Source organism: Mus caroli, chromosome 9 (genome assembly GCF_900094665.2).
Source record: "Mus caroli chromosome 9, CAROLI_EIJ_v1.1, whole genome shotgun sequence".
Lineage (NCBI taxonomy): Eukaryota > Metazoa > Chordata > Mammalia > Rodentia > Muridae > Mus > Mus caroli.
In genome coordinates this window covers 28,670,463-28,680,336 of record NC_034578.1, presented here as the reverse complement: position 1 = coordinate 28,680,336, position 9,874 = coordinate 28,670,463, and positions in this window count along the sequence as shown.

Sequence of the window (9,874 nt, the reverse complement as noted above, 5' to 3'; positions counted from 1 at the left end):
GTGAAGAGATGGCCATTGGTTAGGTGTGCCCGTTGCTCTTCCAGAGGACCCAAGTTCAGTTCCCACCTCCTACATTAGGTAATTTACAACTGCTTACACACACACACACAGAGAGAGAGAGAGAGAGAGAGAGAGAGAGAGAGAGAGAGAGAGAGAGAGAGAGAGAGAAGTGAATAAATGAATGAATGAATCTTTAAAACTAAATAATAAATAGGAAACAGGCATAGGTAAGAAAAGCATTTGTCTACAGCCACAGACTCAGGTCCTGGTCCTATAAAAATATGTCACAGACTAGAGAAAAAGGCCACCAACAGAAAGAACATCAGAGCTAATAGAGGAGAGAGAGCTGGGCAGTTGGCTCAGTCCTTAAGAGCATTTGTTGCTCGTGCAAAGGAGCCAGGTTGGAGTCCTAGTACCCATCTATACCTATGGCTCACAACTATCCATAACTCTAGTTCCATGGGATCCAACACACTCTTCTGACCTCTGGAGGCACCAGGCAAACATGTGACCCCCCCATACACATACATGTAGGCAAAACTCTCCAAGCACAGAAAATTAAATAAATAAATCTAAAACAAGGGAAAAATTAACAGGAAAGAGAATGCCTAAAGGAAACTTTCCATCTCTATTCTAAGTCTGCCTAAAACTCTTAAGATCATAGAGCAAGGAGCACCTTTGGTTGAGTCAGATCTGTGACCTTAAGCCTATGATCACCAGAAGGAAGACCCGGGACACGCAGATTTGATCCTGACATATTCTCAGCATGCAAATCACTACTTCCCTAGCAGAATGGCTCAGTATCTCTTTCTGGAGTAAGCAGAGAGGCCTTGCTGGTCTACCCTGGCAAAAGACTAAGATCAAAACAGAGTAAGGTGGGGGTGGAGACAAGAAGTCTTGTTAAAGGCCCCCAGCCCCAGTCACAGATCGTCCTGCTCATAATCTTTGGAATTACACAAGTTACATTTTATAGACTTCTTTGAAAGAAGAGACTTTTGCCCAAAGTCACTCCTGTCTTTGATAATGGAGCTGGTATCAAATTCCAGTCACCTCTGTCCTTGTCTACACTCCATTCTCAGGTCACATTCCCCAGCACTTTGCTTGGATCCTAACGACTAGCTCAAGTTTTGTAAAACTGTAACACTTCTCACAACATAAAACCATGTGCCAGGCTCGGATCCTTTTTGGCTACTATCACCGTTCTCCTTACATCCAGTCAGTGAGGGAGTGCTGTCATTAGGTCAGCTCACTGGTATCCACTGAGATGTACTGGAAAGGTAGTCGTTGTTAGTGCCTGCCACATGCTATAGCTTTTCTAGGCCCACTTCACAGCAATCTGAAGCTAGAAAAGTATAGTCAGTACAATTGGCCAGAGACTTCTAAGAATTTGCCTGGGCACCCCACAAAGGGAGTGCAATCAAGGAGAAAACAAAGGTCCACACAGAGCAAGGAGTTCCCACTCCAGCCTCAAGACTCAAGAGTGGTTGAGCCCAGTATCAGATACAGCCTCTCCCTGCGGCCTGCCTTTCTGCGGGGAGAGAGAGGAGAGGTGCCTTTCTTGTCCCTGGGTGTGCAGAAGGCTTGCGTGTGTTTGTTTAGAGCAAAGCCTATACTTAACTGCTACAAGTGAAACAGATTTTATAAATAGATGTGAGCATGAATGGTTTTTATGATTAGCTTGTTTTCAATCACCATGCTTGACCGGTGTCTGTGTTCAGCTAAGTAAATATTTCTATGGTGATAGTGTACACAATACAATGGCCATTATTTAATGTTAATACAAGTACCATATGGGAGGTCTTATCATGCTAGAGCCCCAAAGTATAATAAAAGCAGATAGCACTTGATAGGCAAGGGTGGGCCTTGTTGTGCAGTTAGCTTGATAAGACATCTGCTCCTGAAAATGTTGGCTGCACAAGGAATGAGGCAGGCAGGATGAGTCTCCTGGGGGAACTTTGTGACCAGATCAGATGGCTGTGAGTTCCATTTTATTCACTTGGTGACCTTGGATAAGTCTCCAGACTGATTGTTTAAACATCTATGCCTCCCTTTCCCAATCCGAGGGCTTCTGCATGCCTCTCAGGAGAAGAATGGAGATTAATTAACACCTGGCAACAGCCCCAAGGGCTATCTTTAGAACAAAGCATCAAGGAAGGGTGGGGCTGAAAAACCCTGCCTCTTGCATTGAAGCACTACAGCTTAGTATAAAAGGGAACGAATCCAGCACAATATTTTTTTTTTCATTTATAACTGGAAATTTGAGAAAATTGGAGGTTTCCTGAGATTAGTAAAAACAAACTTGTAAGAGAACAAAGCCTCTTAGGGAGTCCACTAGGTTGCAAACGTGGCTTGTGTCTTTTCTCGGGCAGGCAGAGGGTTGGGGCAGCTGTGATTATATGGGGCCTGAAGCTGGAATTGGCCTCCTCTGCCAAGGAGCAATTGAGGATGGCAGAGCTTTCCAAGCTGTGGACAGAGACAGTTTACCTCCTCAAGCCCACTTTAGTCTCCCCTTTGCCTTTGCCTTTTAACCTAACAATATTGCAGAACTCAGTGTGCTAAGCTGGCCAGCATCTGTCTATCTATTGTCTGGCATTGTGTTCAGATGAAAATGTCCCATTCTAGTCCTCACTCCCTCGTAGTTAGGTGTTGTAATGAAAGACTATCCGCAACAAAACTCTTAGTAACTGCTTTAAATAGTTCTAAGTTCTGCTTCCACACTCATGATGCCAATGGTCTCACCAACATGGTAGGCTACCAGCATCTCTAATTTAAGGAGGAGCAGACAATCTTGAAGAGGTTCTTGTCCACATGAGGAAATGATGCAGAGCTAGAATCCGATCCTGTGTCTTGAAGCCCAGTGCTGATAGAGACTGTCTTTGTTAAAGAGAAATGGAGACATAGCCCAGATCAAGGAACTTTCCTGGCTTGCTCTAAGGAACTATAGATTAAGTTAAAACTTTTATCTACGGTTTCTTTTTCTTCTGGAAATGATGTCCTTCTGAGAGCCCCTGCTTCATCTCCCTCACCAATCTGGCATTTAGTGGCATAAGAACAGACCTTTAGCTTGTCTCCTTTATAATCGGGGAGGAAGCTCGAAGAGGGGAGAAAACACAATGACTGGCAAATGCTTACAAAGGAGATTTGAACTCCCAACTGTGCTATCCAACACAACAGGTTTATTTCCATGCTACTTATTAGCATCACTGTCAAAGTTGGGAGAGTATGTTAGTCAGGATATTTGGAATGGCCACTAGGCAACCATTGGTTAATGTGAGCTGAGAAGGAAATTACGTGAATGGAGGTGGGTAGATGACTAAATTGGCCCATTGTTCTATCTCATGGTGTGAATTAAAAGGACAGGTCTGCGTGTTCCCAGCAATGCCATAGGCCAGCCCATGCCCTGAGAGGCATCTCCCCTCATCCAGAGCCTGGGATCATGGAAATCACTTTATCTGATGCTAGGAACCAGCTTTAACTGCCCAGGAGCTGGGGGTGAGGGATTGGAGCTCTAGGAGTAGTGTACACACATGTGTTTGTATGCTTGTGGCCTATCCTTTAGCCACCAGAAGAGGATGAGGGGCGTGGTAAACCAGGGTATTCATAGTACAGGCTGAAGAGTGAGAACTCTGTTGCTGATTTCAGCTCAGCTCTTTTTTCAGTCCAACTGCCATGCATGTTTCTTATTAGTCTGTGGATTTGTGTGGCATCGATGGGTGGGAAAAGGCTGGTGAGGCAATAATCGTGTAAGTGAAAGCAATGAGTCTCTGGTGTCCTCTCCCAATTTCCCAGAGTCTTTACTAATGCCTTGGGGCCTCCAGGGCTTAGAATTACAGCTTTCAGTAAATACTCTTAAAGTTATTCTCGGAGTGAAGCCGCCCCTAGTCCTTCACGGAGCAGGATAGCCAAACCGGGCTCAGAATGAGAAATTAGCTACAGCGGGAGATGTACTGACTGAACAAGGTCCAGCAGAGTGCGTATCAACTGCAAGTCTTCACTGACTTCCAGTTCACGGCTCTACTGGGAGCCACTTTTGACAAAGGAAACCAGAGCCCAAGTGGCTCAGGCGCTTAAAAGGTCACATAGTCACTCCACAGGGGAGCAGGGATGAGACCTAGACAGCCAGTTTCACCAAGCAAAGTGTTGCTGCTTCAGGAAGCCAGGAGTGAAAAGGGAGTGTTTGACAGTCTCCAGAGATGGAACATGACCATGGAGCTTGCGGGAGTCGGTATGAGGATATTTGGAGACATATAAAGGCAGAGAGAAAGGTCAGCCAAAGAGGCCAACTGAAAGCCAGAAGCCACTGTTTGGAAAAAATTTTGCATTTTAATATTTTTACCAAGACATATCAGTCTCCTTTTCTTAAAATAATATATTCTTTTGAGGCTCTTAATTTTTTTCCTCTTTATGAGCAAATGTTTGCTTAACTCTTAGGAAGTAAATGTGTCTTGGGGTGAGACTTCTCTGACCTGATTCTAAATATTATGCAAAAATAACTGCCATAGTGTTAACCAAGTTTCAAGATCTAATCAATTACTTCCCCTGAATCTTTCTTGTTTTTCAATAGTGACATTTATGAAATAACTAAGTAGATATGCATCATATCATTTTTTGAGCTTCAGCCACATTTCATAGTAAACTAAAAGAAGAAAAAGGTTCATATATGTATGTGTACTGCTGACAGAGAATTCCACAAACTTTTCCAAGGACAATATTAAGAGAATTCTCACAAGGATATTCAAGAAAAGTTCAAACATAAGAAAAAAGGAAGTAAAGAGAGGGGGTGGGAGAGAGGAAGGCAGAGAGAGGGGGAAAGGAGGAGGAAGAGGAAGAAGAGATGGAGAAAGAAAGAAAAAAGAAAAGAAGGAAGGAAGAAAGGATGGACAAAAGAAGGCAGACAGACAGACTGAAGAGATGGCTCAGCAATTAAGAAGAGCACATAAAGATTTTTCACAGTCTCTCGGTTGTGTTCGCAGCCCTACATCTAGCAGCTCACAACAGTCTATAACTCCAGTTTAAAGGAATTCTATGGGTGGTTCTGGTCTCTGGCAGCTCCTGTACATTCTTGGTGAACAGCATGCAATTCTGTACATACACACATAAAACACAAAGACTTTTTAAAAGGAACAAAGGAAAAGAAAAATCAGACACACAGACACACACACACACACACATGAATCCCAGAGTCAGTCTAAATGTCCATCAGTCCATGACAGGTATAATATATGCACATATGACATTGCCACAAATAACATCAAATATTTGAACAACATGCACAAATATCAGACTATAGTCTCAGTGAAACCCCAAGTTACAAAACAGCACCATACAATGTGATCTCATCCTTTGAAACAAGATGGATGGATATGTGCATGAGTGGTGTGTTCAATGACTAGTGAAGAAAAGCGCAGACCAACAGGACGCATGGAGAACATGAGCCCCTGAAACACTTCTTGGCTGGATGACTAAGATGCTTAACATATCTTCACTTGCATATGCTATGTTTTCTTTGGAGAATAAAATAGGAAAACAATCTTCCAAGACTGATATTTTAGAGATTGGCATTGGGGTGTCTCCACAGTGTTGCAAGGAACCTGGACTTGGTTTACCATCACAGCCAATTGATGCTGCGCATTCCATCCTCACTGGACTTCCTCCAATGCTCATGTTGATCAGAATTTTTGAGAAGATAGCTCTTGCTAGCCAGCTTGAGTCTTTGTTTTTCTGTTACTGGTCATAATTTCATACTATAAACCTATTCCATTATTGACATTTATTTCCCACTCCCCTTTTGAAGGTGCTTCATGTCATGGATTAGCTCTCGGCACCTTTGTGATATCAGTTCAATCAGTATCTTAGAAAGGCTCCTTCCCAGGGTGACTCTCTCCAAAAACTCTATCTTGACCATGAGCAGTGCAGAATGTGAGGTTTGGCCTACAGAAAACTACAAGCTGGAAAGCAGAAAGCCCAGGTCATCAGGTCAAGCTTCTTCCTCACACTGCCACCAACTTCTCATAGAATGCCTATCTGCTATACTCTTAACAAAGTGTCACAACTTCTCATAGAATGCCTATCTGCTATACTCTTAACAAAGTGTCACAACTTCTCATAAAATGCCTATCTGCTATACTCTTAACAAAGTGTCACAGGTGAGAGAGAGAGAGAGAGAGAGAGAGAGAGAGAGAGAGAGAGAGAGAGAGAGAGAGAGAGAGAATCAAACCGAATTGGCATTGGATATAGGGAGAACTATAACTTAGGTCAATACAAGATAAATGGACAGAAATGTTCAGAAAACAGGGTGTGTCTGTGTTTACACATGATCATAATATCATGACTGAAAATCAATCAACAGAAGTCTGTTGCAGTCTATATGGAGCTGTGGATTTCGCGTTTTAGGAAGGATTGAATTCCAGATGCTCTGAATGATTGTTACAAGTCCAGGATCTCTCCTCTCTCCTCTCTCTCTCTCTCTCTCTCTCTCTCTCTCTCTCTCTCTCTCTCTCTCTCTCTCTCTCTCTCTCTCTCTCTCTCTCTCTTTCTCTCTCTCTCTGAGTTCATATGGGATGGGACCTTCTGAACCCTTTTAGACAGGGCCGGCGCCACCTGCTGTGACAACTCTTGAGAAGACTAGAAAACCAGGTTAGTGTTTTCCACCAGTGTCTCTGTCTCTTACATGTGTGATGATGATCAGTATCTTGTTGCCCTAGAGACTGTCAGACCTGGCATCTCTGTTTATCTGCAGAATGTTCTCAGTGGTTTCTAAAAACAGGTGTGGCCTGGTTAAGCAGAGAGCAGCCACAAAAAAAAAAAAAAAGAAAAGAAAAAAAATTTTTTTGAAGTTGATTTGACACTGGTGGCTTTTTACCAACTTTCCAAATGTCACTCAATCTCCTTCAGGGTCTATTTGTCAAGGAGGCTGGTAAATGACTTACCTGGTTGTTTTGTTCTATGTTTTAAGAGATGCAATACTAGATAGGCAAAAAGCTTTCTAAGCCCCTAACTGCACTTCGTGGCGACAAGTGACTTATACGTGTATATTGACGATGAGTTCTGGTTCTCTCACTAGTGTGTGGCTTCTGAGGTAAAACAGGAAGAAAATCAATTCTCATTGGGTGGTAGGCTACAGAGCCAGCCGAGGGTACCGATACCATCAAGAGACTGGCAGACAAAGCTTTTCTGGCACAAGGATCATGGCCCACGAAAGCATCACAAGCCCCTTAACACTGGGGTAGATTAAGCAGCAAAAATAAGACACATACTATTACACTCCAAATATGTCCCCAAAATTCAGGGAAAACAAGTGCCCTCTGAAGAAAATCCTGAAAATCAATGGATATGAAAGCCATAAAGTAAGTGGTTACCTTACTAAGGATGGGCTATTTTTAAAGAGGTCTAAGACCTGACTGCAATTGAACATATGAATGAACAAGAAACTACACTCTTCAGATTTCCAGAGTGGAGATTCAGGTCAGCTAGATGGACTGGTAGCTTCCAGGCAAAAAATTTGGTATCTTGGAGACAAGTCATTTAGAGGGGAGCTAGAATTGTTTCATCAAGACCATTAAAATCCCAGAGCAGGGGACCAGACCATAGCACTGTCAAGCCTGCTGTGGAAGAGTTTCTATACCAGAGGGGGAGATAGAGACCTCCGAATCCTTCCCAAATATAAGATGCTATCTGTCTAATTAATTGCCAGTCACACTCTGCCACTGTCTTGGGCTCTCATCCAGGTATCAGTGAAATTTGGACTCTTTTCTCCCTAACTGTTAGATCATTGAGAGATTTTCCATCTTGAGATCAGCTGTCAGCATGGACTGTGATGGAGGATAGATAACTCCTGCATCTCCAATCTGATGAATTAGTGACCCAGAGCCTTAGTTTAGGAGACAAGAGGTCTATAGGAATTGAATGTTCATTAATATCACGTGAAATGGACCAGGTTCCCATTTATGATTGTTTCCTCAAAGAAAAAAAATTAATTTTCTCCTTTTTTCTGAGTAGTTGAGATTTTTGTTTGTTTGATTGGTTGGTAAGTTTGGTGTGGGGGTTGGTTTTATGTTTCTCCTGAAATTCCAAATAGATGTTGAAAAAAATCAACTTTTTTTAAAAAGATATATTTTAAGTGTATGTGTGAATACCTACATATAACTACGAACCTCACATACATGCTTAGTGCCCTCAGAAGATGAAGAGGAAGTCAGATCTCTGGAACTGGGAATACAAATGATTGTGACCCACCACATGAGTGCTGGGAATAGAACCCCGGTCTTCTGCAAAAGAAATAAATGCTCTTAGACACTGAGCCATCCCTTAGGCCTCTTGAATAGTCAAAATACCTTGGGTCTGTCTTGTTGGTAAGAGTTAAAGTATACCATTTTGGTTTAAGAACTCAATAGTAAGTGCTTGCCTAGGAAGCCCTTGTGTTTGTTGCCTAGCAAAACAAAACAAACAAAACAATATTGTGGTCATTATAAGCGCGGAAATGTTCGTTCACCACTCATTAGATGAGACTTTGTTTGCCTCAGGACCAGAACTCCTTGCTCTCCCAGCAGTGCTGCAGAAAGACCAACGGTGGAGGTGATGGTCTTTTAGATTGTACACCTGCAAATGAAGACAAAGCACACAGAAAGCAGAGGAAAAATCTCCTGAGTCTAGGTTGGCATAAGATGACCAACTGCACAAGCAACAAAACTAACAACAAAGTCATGGGTCAGGGTGTTCTCACGGGAAGGGACATGCTATCAAAGGCCTCGATTCAATTATTTATGCTGATTAACTTTGAGGACTTGACATTCGCTGTTAATTTTTCCCTAAAGGGAAGATGTTCATAGAATCTCCCCAACACCCAGGGGCAAAAAGTGACTCCCCCAGAACAAGACACAAAAGCTCACAGAATGAGGAGCAGTGGAGCTTCTCACACCTTTTGTGACAAATAAAACCCGTGACCACAGTACACTTGATCTTCACTGTTAGGTTTGAGCATTTCTGCACACTGTTCAGTCTGTGTTATGTTTTCTGTAAGCAGAATCAAAGAAGGTAGAGGCAGCCGCAGAGCTGCACTCTGTTTTCAAAGGTGCAGTTACACTTCTAAACTGTGGCAACAAGACACACCCTGAAGAAAGAGAGCTTTGCTTCTTCACATGAAAACAGAAACCAAGATAGATTGTGATATCTCCTACATACCAAGAACGTGGCCCGACCTTTAAAAGCCATGTTGAGGTAAACAGGCCTGGTACTTAACACAGCATGGTGTTCCACTAAAGGGCCCTCCCACCATCTTCTGCTCTCCCCACTTCTAGCTCCAAAGCTTCTGGATATCAAATTCTTCATCAAAAAACTTCCTGTGGCCCATTGTCTTAGGACCCAGTTCTTTAGAGACTGCAGGTCATCTGGGTTCATTCCTGTTAACCCCAACATTCAGGTCAAACATCAGCTTTGTGTGCAGGAAGAGAGTCACTGGAGACCCAGCCTTTGTGGAAAGCAGTGTTTTCGAGACAGAGGGTTCTCACACAGGGGCAGATTGACGTAGAAGAGTATGAGCTGCTGAGAAAACTGAGGAAGTGGCATCATGTGGGAAGCTGCCCGAGTTACCCATGTGTGGATGCAATACAGTGGGAAAATAGCACCCTTTACAGTTTTGCAACTTCCTTACAGGGTGGCGCACGCATGGGATGAGGGACGAACGTTCATGCTGACACTCTCAAGGCAGTTTCTAGATATAGATTAGAAAATGAAGGCTGCATAAACATGACATTGCAGAGACCTTGAGCAGGGGATCTGGACATGCAACAAGTTTTCAATTCCATTTCCCCACGCAGTCTCCTCTCCCCTTCTCTATTCCTCCTTTTCTTTTTGTTATTCTTTCCCCATCACTCAT